The sequence below is a fragment of the Rhipicephalus microplus genome, unplaced genomic scaffold (assembly GCF_043290135.1).
Source record: "Rhipicephalus microplus isolate Deutch F79 unplaced genomic scaffold, USDA_Rmic scaffold_786, whole genome shotgun sequence".
NCBI lineage: Eukaryota > Metazoa > Arthropoda > Arachnida > Ixodida > Ixodidae > Rhipicephalus > Rhipicephalus microplus.
Window position 1 is genome coordinate 12,501 of NW_027465342.1, and position 15,000 is coordinate 27,500.

At 61.6% G+C, this 15,000-nt stretch overlaps 2 non-coding genes across 2 annotated transcripts; both read left to right on the top strand.

Annotated features, from left to right (window-relative positions):
* Positions 1 to 10,774: 10,774 nt before the first annotated feature.
* Positions 10,775 to 12,589, top strand: LOC142795650 (small subunit ribosomal RNA). Its single transcript, XR_012893194.1, has one exon. It is a non-coding gene; the product is annotated as a small subunit ribosomal RNA (ribosomal RNA).
* A 1,720-nt stretch (positions 12,590 to 14,309) lies between these two features.
* LOC142795648 (5.8S ribosomal RNA) lies at positions 14,310 to 14,462 on the top strand. Its single transcript, XR_012893192.1, has one exon. It is a non-coding gene; the product is annotated as a 5.8S ribosomal RNA (ribosomal RNA).
* The last annotated feature ends 538 nt before the right edge of the window (positions 14,463 to 15,000 follow it).

A 15,000-nucleotide genomic window follows, 5' to 3' on the forward strand; every position in this document is an offset into this window, starting at 1 on the left:
TCGCGCCAAGTACGAAAGGAACAGCGCGGTCGAGACTCGGAAGAAAAAGCTTTCAAAGTGTCGTAGCACGATGCACACTGCTGTTCGTGTGGAACAAACGTGACTACCGTGCTGTACGGTGGAGTTCTGTGCGCAAAAGCGGCGCGTGTGTTTCTAAGCACCACAGCGTTGTGTCAAAAAAGAGGTGCCTGAGAGAAACGCATGCGACTGCCGTGCTTTGCGGCATAGCACCGTGCGCAAAAACGGTGCGCATGCAAGAGGTGTCAGAGCAAGCGAACTTGTGCCACGAGCAACAGGTCACTAAAAGCCTATAGATGACGGTGTTGGAGGAAAAGAAAAATATCGAGAAAGCACTGCGGTGTGCCGTGCGTAGGGACGGGCGCGCGTGCCACATGCCGCCGAAATATGGGTGTCGGAGAAAACAGAGTGCCGCGCGTAACGAGGGGCGCGCGTGTTACAGAGAGATATGCCCAAACGCATGAAAGTGTACGCAGGTGTCCTAAGGCAGTTTTTTTTTTTTTTTCCTCATTTTGATGTCGCCCCGGCTGACGCGGTTTTCGTTTTTCCGTGCCGCCCCGGCTGACGCAGTTTTTGCGCCGCCCCGGCTGACGCGGTTTTTGCGCCGCCCCGGCTGACGCGGTTTTCGCGCCGCCCCGGCTGACGCGGTTTTCGCGCCGCCCCGGCTGACGCGGTTCGGACTTTGCACTTTTTGGCTGTGCCTGGCTGGCGGCCCACTCACTCGATCGCCAGGTCTGTTTGCCCCGGTGGTTCCACCGCCAGGCTTAAGCGCGAACTTTTTTTGTTTGTTTTCTTTTGATTAAGCGCAAGCTTTTTTCTTTGTTTTCTTTTGATTAAGCGCGGGCTTTTTTCTTTGTTTTTTTTTTATTTCGCCCCGGCAGACGCGGTTTTTGCGCCGCCCCGGCTGACGCGGTTTTTGCCGCCCCGGCTGACGCAGTTCGGACTTAGCACTTTTCGGCTGTGCCTGGCTGGCGGCCCACTCACTCGATCGCCATGTCTGTTTGCCACAGTTTTCCCGGTGGTGCCGCACCCGGGCTCGCCCCGGCTGACGCAGTTTTCGCGCCGCCCCGGCTGACGCGGTTTCGTGCCGCCCCGGCAGACGCGGTTTTCGCGCCGCCCCGGCTGACGCGGTTTTTGCGTCGCCCCGGCTGACACGGTTCGGACTTTGCACTTTTCGGCTGTGCCTGGCTGGCGGCCCACTCACTCGATCGCCATGTCTGTTTGCCACAGTTTTCCCGGTGGTGCCGCACCCGGGCTCGCCCCGGCTGACGCAGTTTTCGCGCCGCCCCGGCTGACGCGGTTTCGTGCCGCCCCGGCAGACGCGGTTTTCGCGCCGCCCCGGCTGACGCGGTTTCGTGCCGCCCCGGCAGACGCAGTTCGGACTTAGCACTTTTCGGCTGTGCCTGGCTGGCGGCCCACTCACTCGATCGCCATGTCTGTTTGCCACAGTTTTCCCGGTGGTGCCGCACCCGGGCTCGCCCCGGCTGACGCAGTTTTCGCGCCGCCCCGGCTGACGCGGTTTCGTGCCGCCCCGGCAGACGCGGTTTTCGCGCCGCCCCGGCTGACGCGGTTTCGTGCCGCCCCGGCAGACGCAGTTCGGACTTAGCACTTTTCGGCTGTGCCTGGCTGGCGGCCCACTCACTCAATCGCCATGTCTGTTTGCCACAGTTTTCCCGGTGGTGCCGCACCCGGGCTCGCCCCGGCTGACGCAGTTTTCGCGCCGCCCCGGCTGACGCGGTTTCGTGCCGCCCCGGCAGACGCGGTTTTCGCGCCGCCCCGGCTGACGCGGTTTCGTGCCGCCCCGGCAGACGCAGTTCGGACTTAGCACTTTTCGGCTGTGCCTGGCTGGCGGCCCACTCACTCGATCGCCATGTCTGTTTGCCACAGTTTTCCCGGTGGTGCCGCACCCGGGCTCGCCCCGGCAGACGCGTTTTTTTTTTTCTTTCGCCCCGGCTGACGCAGTTTTCGCGCCGCCCCGGCTGACGCGGTTTCGTGCCGCCCCGGCAGACGCGGTTTTTTGCGCCGCCCCGGCTGACGCGGTTTTTGCCGCCCCGGCTGACGCAGTTCGGACTTAGCACTTTTCGGCTGTGCCTGGCTGGCGGCCCACTCACTCGATCGCCATGTCTGTTTGCCACAGTTTTCCCGGTGGTGCCGCACCCGGGCTCGCCCCGGCTGACGCAGTTTTCGCGCCGCCCCGGCTGACGCGGTTTCGTGCCGCCCCGGCAGACGCGGTTTTCGCGCCGCCCCGGCTGACGCGGTTTCGTGCCGCCCCGGCAGACGCAGTTCGGACTTAGCACTTTTCGGCTGTGCCTGGCTGGCGGCCCACTCACTCGATCGCCATGTCTGTTTGCCACAGTTTTCCCGGTGGTGCCGCACCCGGGCTCGCCCCGGCTGACGCAGTTTTCGCGCCGCCCCGGCTGACGCGGTTTCGTGCCGCCCCGGCAGACGCGGTTTTCGCGCCGCCCCGGCTGACGCGGTTTCGTGCCGCCCCGGCAGACGCAGTTCGGACTTAGCACTTTTCGGCTGTGCCTGGCTGGCGGCCCACTCACTCGATCGCCATGTCTGTTTGCCACAGTTTTCCCGGTGGTGCCGCACCCGGGCTCGCCCCGGCAGACGCGTTTTTTTTTTTCTTTCGCCCCGGCTGACGCAGTTTTCGCGCCGCCCCGGCTGACGCGGTTTCGTGCCGCCCCGGCAGACGCGGTTTTTTTGCACCGCCCCGGCTGACGCGGTTTTTGCCGCCCCGGCTGACGCAGTTCGGACTTGGCACTTTTTGGCTGAGCCTGGCTGGTGGCCCACTCACTCGATCGCCATGTCTGTTAGCCACAGTTTTCCCGGTGGTGCCGCACCCGGGCTCGCCCCGGCTGACGCAGTTTTCGCGCCGCCCCGGCAGACGCGGTTTTCGCGCCGCCCCGGCTGACGCGGTTTTTGCCGCCCCGGCTGACGCAGTTCGGACTTGGCACTTTTTGGGCTGAGCCTGGCTGGCGGCCCACTCACTCGATCGCCATGTCTGTTTGCCACAGTCTTCCCGGTGGTGCCGCACCCGGGCTCGCCCCGGCAGACGCGTTTTTTTTTTCTTTCGCCCCGGCAGACGTGGTTCCCCCCCCCCCCCCTTTTCGCTCGCCCCGGCTGACGAGGTTTTCGCGCCGCCCCGGCTGACGCAGTTTTCGCGCCGCCCCGGCTGACGCGGTTTCGTGCCGCCCCGGCTGACGCGGTTTTCGCGCCGCCCCGGCTGACGCGGTTTTTGCGTCGCCCCGGCTGACACGGTTCGGACTTTGCACTTTTCGGCTGTGCCTGGCTGGCGGCCCACTCACTCGATCGCCATGTCTGTTTGCCACAGTTTTCCCGGTGGTGCCGCACCCGGGCTCGCCCCGGCTGACGCAGTTTTCGCGCCGCCCCGGCTGACGCGGTTTCGTGCCGCCCCGGCAGACGCGGTTTTCGCGCCGCCCCGGCTGACGCGGTTTCGTGCCGCCCCGGCAGACGCAGTTCGGACTTAGCACTTTTCGGCTGTGCCTGGCTGGCGGCCCACTCACTCGATCGCCATGTCTGTTTGCCACAGTTTTCCCGGTGGTGCCGCACCCGGGCTCGCCCCGGCTGACGCAGTTTTCGCGCCGCCCCGGCTGACGCGGTTTCGTGCCGCCCCGGCAGACGCGGTTTTCGCGCCGCCCCGGCTGACGCGGTTTCGTGCCGCCCCGGCAGACGCAGTTCGGACTTAGCACTTTTCGGCTGTGCCTGGCTGGCGGCCCACTCACTCGATCGCCATGTCTGTTTGCCACAGTTTTCCCGGTGGTGCCGCACCCGGGCTCGCCCCGGCAGACGCGTTTTTTTTTTTTTCTTTCGCCCCGGCTGACGCAGTTTTCGCGCCGCCCCGGCTGACGCGGTTTCGTGCCGCCCCGGCAGACGCGGTTTTTTGCGCCGCCCCGGCTGACGCGGTTTTTGCCGCCCCGGCTGACGCAGTTCGGACTTAGCACTTTTCGGCTGTGCCTGGCTGGCGGCCCACTCACTCGATCGCCATGTCTGTTTGCCACAGTTTTCCCGGTGGTGCCGCACCCGGGCTCGCCCCGGCTGACGCAGTTTTCGCGCCGCCCCGGCTGACGCGGTTTCGTGCCGCCCCGGCAGACGCGGTTTTCGCGCCGCCCCGGCTGACGCGGTTTCGTGCCGCCCCGGCAGACGCAGTTCGGACTTAGCACTTTTCGGCTGTGCCTGGCTGGCGGCCCACTCACTCGATCGCCATGTCTGTTTGCCACAGTTTTCCCGGTGGTGCCGCACCCGGGCTCGCCCCGGCTGACGCAGTTTTCGCGCCGCCCCGGCTGACGCGGTTTCGTGCCGCCCCGGCAGACGCGGTTTTCGCGCCGCCCCGGCTGACGCGGTTTCGTGCCGCCCCGGCAGACGCAGTTCGGACTTAGCACTTTTCGGCTGTGCCTGGCTGGCGGCCCACTCACTCGATCGCCATGTCTGTTTGCCACAGTTTTCCCGGTGGTGCCGCACCCGGGCTCGCCCCGGCAGACGCAGTTTTCGCGCCGCCCCGGCAGACGCGGTTTTCGCGCCGCCCCGGCTGACGCGGTTTTTGCCGCCCCGGCTGACGCAGTTCGGACTTGGCACTTTTTGGGCTGAGCCTGGCTGGCGGCCCACTCACTCGATCGCCATGTCTGTTTGCCACAGTCTTCCCGGTGGTGCCGCACCCGGGCTCGCCCCGGCAGACGCGTTTTTTTTTCTTTCGCCCCGGCAGACGTGGTTCCCCCCCCCCCCTTTTCGCTCGCCCCGGCTGACGAGGTTTTCGCGCCGCCCCGGCTGACGCAGTTTTCGCGCCGCCCCGGCTGACGCTGTTTCGTGCCGCCCCGGCTGACGCGGTTTTCGCGCCGCCCCGGCTGACGCGGTTTTTGCGTCGCCCCGGCTGACACGGTTCGGACTTTGCACTTTTCGGCTGTGCCTGGCTGGCGGCCCACTCACTCGATCGCCATGTCTGTTTGCCACAGTTTTCCCGGTGGTGCCGCACCCGGGCTTGCCCCGGCAGACGCGTTTTTTTTTTTTCTTTTCGCCCCGGCTGACGCAGTTTTCGCCCCGCCCCGGCTGACGCGGTTTCGTGCCGCCCCGGCAGACGCGGTTTTTTGCGCCGCCCCGGCTGACGCGGTTTTTGCCGCCCCGGCTGACGCAGTTCGGACTTTGCACTTTTTGGCTGAGCCTGGCTGGCGGCCCACTCACTCGATCGCCATGTCTGTTTGCCACAGTTTTCCCGGTGGTGCCGCACCCGGGCTCGCCCCGGCAGACGCGTTTTTTTTTTTTCCTTCGCCCCGGCAGACGTGGTTCCCCCCCCCCCCTCCGTCTTTCTTTTTGTTTTTTTTTTTCGCCGCGGCTGAAGTGGATTTTTCGGTGCCTCGACGCCCCGGTAGTCGCGGTTTTTCCGTTTCCGCACGGCCCCGGCTGACGCTGCTCGGTCACAGTCGCCTTTTGTGAGGATTGCAGACTTCTTGAGCGCGGGTGTTTTTTTTTTGTTGTTGTTGTTGTTTTATTACGCATTCGCTCCAGCAGACGCTGTTTAGACTTTTTGTTTCCTCTTTTATCCTGCGACGAGGTGACGAGGTTTATTCGGTGCCCCGCCGCCCCGGCTGAAGTGATTTTTCCTGTCCCGTGCCGCCCCGGCTGACGCGGTTGGGACTTCGCGTTTGTTCGGCCGCCACGGGTTTTGGCGCACTCGCTCGGTTGCTTGTTGTTGCCACTTGTTGCGAACCCAGGTTTCTTGAGCGAGCGCGGGCGTTTTTTCTTCCTTTCTTTCTTTGTTCTATGTGTTAGCGAATCGGCCTTTAATATCACACGAGGACTCACAACCAACAATTTTCAGTTTGAAGTGTAAAAAATCTGCAGGTGTTGACGTAACTGACTTGCCCCGTACCCTTGAGTACATCCATGAAGTTCTCGTAGTACTACTAAATCGCATTATTCCAAGTGGAGAAATTCCCATAAACTTGCAAACCTCTACACGAAAATCGGTGCGCGTGATAAAGTTGAAAATTATCGTCCGATATCAAATGTGCCTTCTATAACACAAATTCTAGGAAAAAAAAAAAAAACACTTGTTCGCCGTTCTCTGCGCCGTGACTGGCAGCACTCCGGCGAAGCGAAACGGGGTCGATTCGAGCACGATATCGGCGTCTTTCGACGTGCTCGCCGGCGACCGTCGCACGAGTACGTCGCACGAGCGCGTCTGCCGGGGCGCCGTTTGCGAAGCCGACGCAAAAGTGGGAACCGCCGCTCGGATGATCGCCGCTTTCGGCAGAGTGAGTGTTGGCACTCCGGGGAAGCGAAACAGCGTGAATGCGCCCACGAAATCGGCGTATTTTGAAGTGCCCGCCGGCGACCGTCGCACGAGTACGGTAAACCGCGTCAGCCGGGGCGTAGTTCGGGACGCCGACGAAAAAGTGGGAAGCGCAACTCGGATCTTCGCCGTTTTTGCAGGAGTGAGTGGCGGCCCTCCTGCGAGACCAAGAAGCATCGATTCGTGCACGAATTCGGCGCCTTTCGACGTGATCGCCGGCGACCGTCGCTCGAGTAGGGCAAACCGCGTCTGCCGGGGCGGGCTTCGGGACGCCGATGCGAAAGTGGGAAACGCTGCTCGGATGTTCGCCGTTTTTGGCCGAGTGAGTGCTGGCACTCGGGCGAAGCCAAACGGGGCCGATTACGGCACGATATCGGCGTCTTTCGACGTGCCCGGCGGCGACCGTCGCACGAGTACGGTAAACCGCGTCAGCCCGGGCGGAGTTCGGGACGCCGATGCGAAAGTGGAGAACGCCGCTCGGATCTTCGCCGTTTTTGGAGGAGTGAGTGGCGGCACTCCGGAGAAGCCAAGGAGCGCCAATTAGCGCACGATATCGGCGTCTTTCGACGCGCTCGCCGGCGACCGTCGAACGAGTAGGGCAAACCGCGTCTGCCGGGGCGGGGTTTACGACGCCGACGCAAAAGTGGGAACCGCCGCTCGGATGTTGGCCGTTTTTGGCAGAGTGAGTGCTGGCACACCGGCGACGCGAAAGAGCGCGAAAGCGCCCACGAAAGTGGCGTATTTGGACGTGCTTGACGGCGACCGCTGCAGGAGTACGAAAAACCACGTCAGCCGGGGCGAGCGACCCACGGCGGTCTGGGTGCTTATCGCTGCTATTATAGGGGCACCCCGGCAGACGCAGAAAAAAAAAATTTTTTTTCGACCTTCTTTTTTGCTGGTCGAGCTCGGGTAACCCAGGTCGCAATGGGAGCCGCGCACGAAAGCGGCGTCGCGAGACGCGTTCGCGGTCGCTAGTCGCACGAGCTCGGCAACCGCGTCAGCCGGCGCGGAGTTCGGGATGCCGACGGCTAAGTGGGTACCGCTGCTCGGATGTTCGCCGTTTTTGGCCGAGTGAGTGCTGGCACTCCGGCGAAGCGAAACGGGGCCGATTCGGGCACGATATCGGCGTATTTCGACGTGCTCGCCGGCGACCGTCGCACGAGTACGGCAAAGCGCGTCTGCCGGGGCGAGGTTTGCGATGCCGACGAAAAAGTGGGAAGCGCCGCTCGGATCTTCGCCGTTTTTGCAGGAGTGAGTGGCGGCCCTCCTGCGAGACCAAGAAGCATCGACTCGCGCACGATATCGGTGTCTTTCGACGTGCCCGCCGGCCACCGCCGCACGAGTACGGCAAACCGCGTATGCCGGGGCGGGGTTGGCGACGCCGACGCAAAAGTGGGAACCGCCACTAGGATGTTCGCCGTTTTTGGCAGAGTGAGTGCTGGCACACCGGCGACGCGAAAGAGCGCGAAAGCGCCCACGAAAGTGGCGTATTTGGACGTGCTTGACGGCGACCGCTGCAGGAGTACGAAAAACCACGTCAGCCGGGGCGAGCGACCCACGGCGGTCTGGGTGCTTATCGCTGCTATTATAGGGGCACCCCGGCAGACGCAGAAAAAAAAAATTTTTTTTCGACCTTCTTTTTTGCTGGTCGAGCTCGGGTAACCCAGGTCGCAATGGGAGCCGCGCACGAAAGCGGCGTCGCGAGACGCGTTCGCGGTCGCTAGTCGCACGAGCTCGGCAACCGCGTCAGCCGGCGCGGAGTTCGGGATGCCGACGGCTAAGTGGGTACCGCTGCTCGGATGTTCGCCGTTTTTGGCCGAGTGAGTGCTGGCACTCCGGCGAAGCGAAACGGGGCCGATTCGGGCACGATATCGGCGTATTTCGACGTGCTCGCCGGCGACCGTCGCACGAGTACGGCAAAGCGCGTCTGCCGGGGCGAGGTTTGCGATGCCGACGAAAAAGTGGGAAGCGCCGCTCGGATCTTCGCCGTTTTTGCAGGAGTGAGTGGCGGCCCTCCTGCGAGACCAAGAAGCATCGACTCGCGCACGATATCGGTGTCTTTCGACGTGCCCGCCGGCCACCGCCGCACGAGTACGGCAAACCGCGTATGCCGGGGCGGGGTTGGCGACGCCGACGCAAAAGTGGGAACCGCCACTAGGATGTTCGCCGTTTTTGGCAGAGTGAGTGCTGGCACTCCGGCGAAGCGAAAGAGCGCGAATGCGCCCACGAAAGTGGCGTGTTTGGACGTGCTTGACGACGACCACCGCAGGAAAACGAAAAACCACGTCAGCCGGGGCGAGCGACCCATGGCGGTCTGGGTGCTTATCGCTGCTATTATAGGGGCACCCCGGCAGACGCAAAAAAAAAAAAAATTTTTTTTCGACATTCTTTCTTGCTCGTCGACCTCGGGTGACCCAGGTCGCAGTGGGAGCCGCGCACGAAAGCGGCGTCGCGAGACGGCTTCGCGGTCGCTAGTCGCACGAGCTCGGCAACCGCGTCTGCCGGGGCGGAGTTCGGGACGCCGACGGCTAAGTGGGAACCGCCGCTCGGATGTTCGCCGTTTGTGGCCGAGTGAGTGCTGGCACTCCGGCGAAGCCAAACGGGGCCGATTCCGGCACGATATCGGCGTCTTTCTACGTGCTCGCCGGCGACCGTCGCACGAGTACGGCAAAGTGCGTCTGCCGGGGCGGGGTTTGCGACGCGTACGCAATAGTGAGAACCGTCGCTCGGATGTTCGTCGTCTTTCGCCGAGCCAGTGCTGGCACTCCGGCGAAGCCGAACGGAGCCGATTCGGGCACGATATCGGCGTCTTTCCACGTGCTCGCCGGCGACCGTCGCACGAGTACGGTAAACCGCGTCAGCCGGGGCGGAGTTCGGGACGCCGATGCGAAAGTGGGAAGCGCCGCTCGGATCTTCGCCGTTTTTGGAGGAGTCAGTGGCGGCACTCCGGTGAAGCCAAGGTGCGCCAATTCGCGCACGATATCGGCGTCTTTCGACGTGCCCGCCGGCCACCGTCGCACGAGTACGGCAAACCTCGTCTGCCGGGGCGGGGTTTGCGACGCCGACGCAAAAGTGGGAACCGCCGCTCGGATGTTCGCCGTTTTTGGCAGAGTGAGTGCTGGCACTCCGGCGAAGCGAAAGAGCGTGAATGCGCCCACGAAAGTAGCGTATTTGGACGTGCTTGACGGCGACCGCCGCAGGAGTACGAAAAACCACGTCAGCCGGGGCGAGCGACCCACGGCGGTCTGGGTGCTTATCGCTGCTATTATAGGGGCACCCCGGCAGACGCAGAAAGAAAAAAAAAAAAAAAATGGGGACATGGCGTGCGTCACCGTGCGGCTTCGCAGCGTTGCCGAAGTCGCCGAGCCCTTCGACTGAGCCGAACGGCGGACAGGGAACGTTGGTCGGCCGTTCTAACCTGTCGGTGCCACGCCGAGACGTCGTTAAGGAAAACCGCGTCGTGGGCCTCTACGACGCCGTCGAGTCGTTGTACGTTTGGTGTCCAGCGTGTCGGCGGCGAGTAGCGGACACGTCGTTCACGACTTCGGTCTTTCGCAGTCGACGCGAACTTGCGGAGAGTCGTGGTGCCTCACGTTTTCGGCAGAAACCGCGGCGGAATTTTCCCGTGCGTGCGCGCACGACCTCGGTGCTGTGCCGTCAGCGTAGTGTTGCACAAACTCGTGGCCTACCCAAGGTGCGGTACGTTTGCGGCCGTATCCTCGGTGGGAATTTCGTGAGTAGGGTCGCAAATTCTACGACCTCGGCGGGTTTGAGAGCGACGTAGACTTGTGGCACGCTCAACGTGCCACACGTTTCGGGGCACACCCGCGGTGAAATTTTCTCGAGTACGCTCGTATTAGTGCCCAAGGAGGTCTGGGTACTTATCGCTGCTATTATGTGGGGGTTCTCGTGAGCGGCGTACGCGAAAGCGACCGGGTGTCTGATATGCGGCGGGCTTCGGCCTCGTCAAGCGTGTCCTCGGGTCTGCTCCAGGGGAATCCACGGCAGTCGTCTGCAGCCTCATCCGCTTGATGCGTTAGGGGCTGGTTGTCGGACGGTGCCGTTTTACCACGATATCGAGGTGTGTTCCGTGTCGTCCTCGGGCGATTCAGATGCGAAAGCGCCGAAGACGCGGGCGTGACCCGTCGTCTGGCGGCTTTGCAGTCTCGGCTCCGTTGCTAGTTCCGGCCGGTCCACCGACAGTGCAGCGGGCTTGGGCAACCCGCACGGCGCGACCGAGTCGATGCAACGAAAAAGAGCGAGCATGAACGTGCTTCTTGCCGCACGGCTCCCACTCGTCTTTCGGGAAGGTTGTGCCGTAGCGAGCTCGAACGCCGTCATCTCGGAGTGCAAAATAAGCGTGTTGGGGCGCCTGAAGGTGGCCTCCGCCGCACACAGACTGCGTCCGGCCCGCCGAAGGCGAGGACGGACGCGCAGTCGAACGATTACCTGGTTGATCCTGCCAGTAATCATATGCTTGTCTCAAAGATTAAGCCATGCATGTCTAAGTACATGCCGAAATAAGGCGAAACCGCGAATGGCTCATTAAATCAGTTATGGTTCCTTAGATCGTTTCTTCCTACTTGGATAACTGTGGCAATTCTAGAGCTAATACATGCAGTGAGCCTGGAGCCCTTTGGGTAACGGGTGCTTTTATTAGACCAAGATCGATCGGGTTTCGGCCCGTATTGTGTGGTGACTCTGGATAACTTTGTGCTGATCGCATGGCCACGAGCCGGCGACGTTTCTTTCAAGTGTCTGCCTTATCAACTTTCGATGGTAGGTTACTTGCTTACCATGGTTGTTACGGGTAACGGAGAATCAGGGTTCGATTCCGGAGAGGGAGCCTGAGAAACGGCTACCACATCCAAGGAAGGCAGCAGGCGCGCAAATTACCCACTCCCGGCACGGGGAGGTAGTGACGAAAAATAACAATACGGGACTCTTTTGAGGCCCCGTAATTGAAATGAGTACACTCTAAATCCTTTAACGAGGATCAATTGGAGGGCAAGTCTGGTGCCAGCAGCCGCGGTAATTCCAGCTCCAATAGCGTATACTAAAGCTGCTGCGGTTAAAAAGCTCGTAGTTGGATCTCAGTTCCAGACGAGTAGTGCATCTACCCGATGCGACGGCTCGGACTGAACATCATGCCGGTTCTTTCTTGGTGCACTTCATTGTGTGCCTCGAGATGGCCGGTGCTTTTACTTTGAAAAAATTAGAGTGCTCAACGCAGGCGAGTCGCCTGAATAAACTTGCATGGAATAATAGAACAAGACCTCGTTTCTGTTCTGTTGGTTTTTGGAATACGAGGTAATGATTAAGAGGGACGGACGGGGGCATTCGTATTGCGGCGCTAGAGGTGAAATTCTTGGACCGTCGCAAGACGAACTACTGCGAAAGCATTTGCCAAGAATGTTTTCATTGATCAAGAACGAAAGTCAGAGGTTCGAAGGCGATCAGATACCGCCCTAGTTCTGACCATAAACGATGCCAACCAGCGATCCGCCTGAGTTACTCAAATGACTCGGCGGGCAGCTTCCGGGAAACCAAAGTATTTGGGTTCCGGGGGAAGTATGGTTGCAAAGCTGAAACTTAAAGGAATTGACGGAAGGGCACCACCAGGAGTGGAGCCTGCGGCTTAATTTGACTCAACACGGGAAAACTTACCCGGCCCGGACACTGGGAGGATTGACAGATTGAGAGCTCTTTCTTGATTCGGTGGATGGTGGTGCATGGCCGTTCTTAGTTGGTGGAGCGATTTGTCTGGTTAATTCCGATAACGAACGAGACTCTAGCCTATTAAATAGGTGCGGGGTTCCCAGCACCTTACAACCTTCTTAGAGGGACAAGCGGCTCCTAGCCGCACGAAACAGAGCAATAACAGGTCTGTGATGCCCTTAGATGTCCGGGGCCGCACGCGCGCTACACTGAAGGAAGCAGCGTGTCTTTATCCCTGTCTGAAAAGACTGGGTAACCCGTGGAACTTCTTTCGTGATTGGGATAGGGGCTTGCAATTGTTCCCCTTGAACGAGGAATTCCCAGTAAGCGCGAGTCATAAGCTCGCGTTGATTACGTCCCTGCCCTTTGTACACACCGCCCGTCGCTACTACCGATTGAATGATTTAGTGAGGTCTTCGGACCGATGTCCGGCGCGGCCTTTCGGTTGCGCCGGTCTGTTGGAAAGATGACCAAACTTGATCATTTAGAGGAAGTAAAAGTCGTAACAAGGTTTCCGTAGGTGAACCTGCGGAAGGATCATTAACGGATTGTGAAGGGTGAGCGCCTCAGCTGCGTCTGCGCCCGACACTTTCTGCCGCTGACCCCGTTTGGACGCGGGGTCGGCTTTTCCCCACGGGGCTGCCTGAATGTGGAGCGGCACCCCGTGACAAATTGTTGCGCCCAGCGGACGCCAACACCGCGACCTTGGACGGTCGGCCAGGTGGCGGACGCGGGTACAAACGGCGCAACGCACTCATAGGTCGGCTTTCGACCCGCCACTGCACCGTGGCTCGAAGCGCTCGAAATGCGCGACCCGACCGCTGCGGGACCGCCTAGTACTGTAAACAGGAGCGGCGGAGCGCGAACGGCGAGTCGTGGTTACGTCGGTAGAAGGCGAGGCTGCGCGTTCCCGAAACGCCAGCCGAGTGCCCTCCCGACCGTTCGAGCGTGCAAGAACGAGACCCGACAATCGCGCGGCGACTGCCAAGTACGAGAGGAACGGCACAAGCGTCGGCGGTCGGTCAAGGAACTGGCGATGTGACGGGTCCGCTGTGCACCAGTGCATACCGTCCCGCCGTCCGCGGCAAGCGCCTCCGCGTCCTCGGGTGACGGAGGCTGCCGGTCGGTTCTTGCAGGCGAGGGATCTCGCTGGCACCGGTTCGCGTTGACGCGCGGCCGGTCATGGCACGGCGATGCGACGGCCGAGGTGCGCAGTACTCGATGGAGGAACCGCACGCTCCGATGACCGTCCCGCCCTCCGCGGCGTATGCGTACCGACCGTAATGGTTGCAGCAGCGCCGGCCGGCTTTTGAATTCGCCACACGAAACACGGTGCGAGATCGCGGTTAGGGGAGCGTCGACGTTGCCAGGCGTTTTGCTTGCTGCCGAGGGAAAGGCGGCACGGCCACGTCGCGCTCGTCGCGATTAGCGGGTCTGCGCGCTTTGGGAAGGTGCCGCAACGACTTGCCGAAAGAGGAAGCACGGAAGAACGAGGGACTTGGACGTCCCGACAATTGAACGCACTTGCGGCCAGGCCCTTGCTGGCTTCGTTCTTCCGCCTCGAGTAGGCTCGTACGCGGCTCCGGCGCCGAAAGTGGTCCTTGGCACCGACTTCGGTGGACGTGGGAAGTGCCGCGCAAGTACGGCGCGCCTGGCTCCACCTGTTGGCTAAAGTAGGCAGCCGGATCGGCATTTTGGTGTGCGGTGGCAAACCCGTGGATGCGAAAAAAGCTTGTGCGATTTCGTGGAACAAAAAGCGGGGGTCCCCCTTTTTATGCGGAGGAGACCGACCCGCCTGCCGTGGTGAACCGCGACGCCACGGTAAAAACGGGAGAGGCTTGTCGATGGGACCGTGCATCCCGCGCTCCACGGAGGCCGGGAGGCGGCCGCCCGAGGAAATGTGTAGCCGTCGAGGCCCGCATCTGCGTGCACTCTTATCCAAATGGGTGTACCGCAGGCATTTTCTGGTTAGGCGGGCCAATGAGAGCGAGCACACAACGATACCTACGGGTCCGGCTTGGAGAACCGGCTTCGACGCCTCCCGAGTATTTATAGAGGGGTGGACCACGAAAGCACTCGCAAGTAGCGAAAGCGAAACGCCGTCCGAAACACACCGTTTGCTCGATTTGCGGCAGCCGAAAAAGGCGCGGCAGAGTTTTGGAGTCCAAGCGTGCGCTGAAAAGCGCCCTTCTTGGCCACTGTTTGGCCGAGTGCCAGAAACGTTTGGTTTTGACTGTACGGAATTGAACAAACACTTTTTCACGACTCTAAGCGGTGGATCACTCGGTTCTCGGGTCGATGAAGAACGCAGCCAGCTGCGAGACTTGGTGTGAATTGCAGGACACACTGAGCACTGATTCTTTGAACGCACATTGCGGCCTTGGGTCTTCCCTTGGCTTCGTCTGTCTGAGGGTCGGATCACATATCAAGAGAGCCTTCGGCGCACAAGGGAACGTGAGCCGTCGACTCGTTTTGACCGCGTCGGCAACACGGACAGCACGCTGAACACCTCACAGCGAGCGCCAACAGCGGCCACTCAAGGGCGAGACGGTGGCGACCGTCGTGCCAGAGCCCAACCGAAACGGGGGCGACCGACTGCATTGAGGATGTGGCACCTCGTTGAGACCGCCGCAGGACTTCGAGTCGGAAGGAAGCCTGCAGGGAAAGTGCGGTCGAGGTTGCGTACTCCTCTCTGCGACCGGGCGCGCAAGAGCTGCGAGAGCCACGGACGCGCAACTTTAACGCACGGTAAACACGAGGAGCGAAAGCCGGCCAGCAAAGCTTCTCCAGCCGTGCGCAAAGTGCGCGAGATCGCAGCCTTGCGTTGCGCTTGTTGCCCTCGAAGTAAGCAGGGTGTCCCGTAGACCGGGCGCTCGAACACGCTGCGGGGCCGTGCCTCCTCCAGGCTTTGCCGCGCGAACAGGGAACGTTCGCGCGCAAAGCGCAGGGAGGTG